We start from the raw sequence: 1,025 nt of genomic DNA on the forward strand, positions 1-1,025 counted from the left end.
GTACCTGGGTTTGCCATATGTCCAATGCCTGGTGCAGCGGCATGCATTAAATGAGTTAAGATATTACTGAATCATCTCTGTCTTCATCTTTGCAGTTCATTTGTCCTCAATTAGAATTTTTTGAGTTCTCTCTCATTTTCTTTTTAAAAGTATTTATTATACTTGGGAGGCAGAGGCACGTGGATCTCTGTGAGTTCAAGGCCAGTCTGGTCTATATAGCAAGTTCCAGGCTAGCTGGAGCTACAGGGAAATCCTGTCTCAGGGACAAAAAAGTTATTATTTGGACTGGGTGTTATTATATTTTTTTTAACTCAATATTTTTACAATGTAAGGAACACCCTGATGTTTATTTGTAACAAGGTCTCACTCTGCAGCCCACACCCTGTGCTGCCACCTGCTCCAGCCATATCTTCTAAATGCCCAACCTCCTTCCCAAGTTTGTTGAGGCCAGCACCCCCAAGCACACTAGGTAGGGAAGGTCGCGTGGTTGTTCGCCCCCCTCCATTCAGTTCTCAGCTCCCCTCCACTTCTCATAGGCCTTTTCAGATCATAGCTCAAACAGCACCCAACTCACAAATGCCCATGGCCTCCCTTGGTTTTCCTCGGATGCAGGGCTGTATGACCTAAAGTTCCCTTTCTGGCTTTGGGCGCACTGTGCCCATGAACACAGGGCGTTGTCATCACTCTCTGCTTAGAAAGTGAGAGGCGAGCCTGATCCACAGTGCACGTTAATGAACACAGGTTAAATTCTGAGTAAATCACACATGCTGACTGTTCACGGCCCTTTTTTTTTTTTCCTAGCAAACTGATCTCAAGGAAAAGCAAGGTGATCATTATACATACACACACTCATGCCAGGCATGGTGGTGCACACCTTTAATCCCAGCACCTATCCTAAGCTTTAGGAAGAAAATTAACAGGTGAGCAAACACATAGGGCTACTCTCTATATTAATTTTTTAAAGATATATTTTATGCCGGGCGTGGTGGTGCACGCCTTTAATCCCAGCACTTAGGAGGCAGAGG

Source organism: Nannospalax galili, unplaced genomic scaffold (genome assembly GCF_000622305.1).
Source record: "Nannospalax galili isolate Female #2095 unplaced genomic scaffold, S.galili_v1.0 scaffold156, whole genome shotgun sequence".
NCBI lineage: Eukaryota > Metazoa > Chordata > Mammalia > Rodentia > Spalacidae > Nannospalax > Nannospalax galili.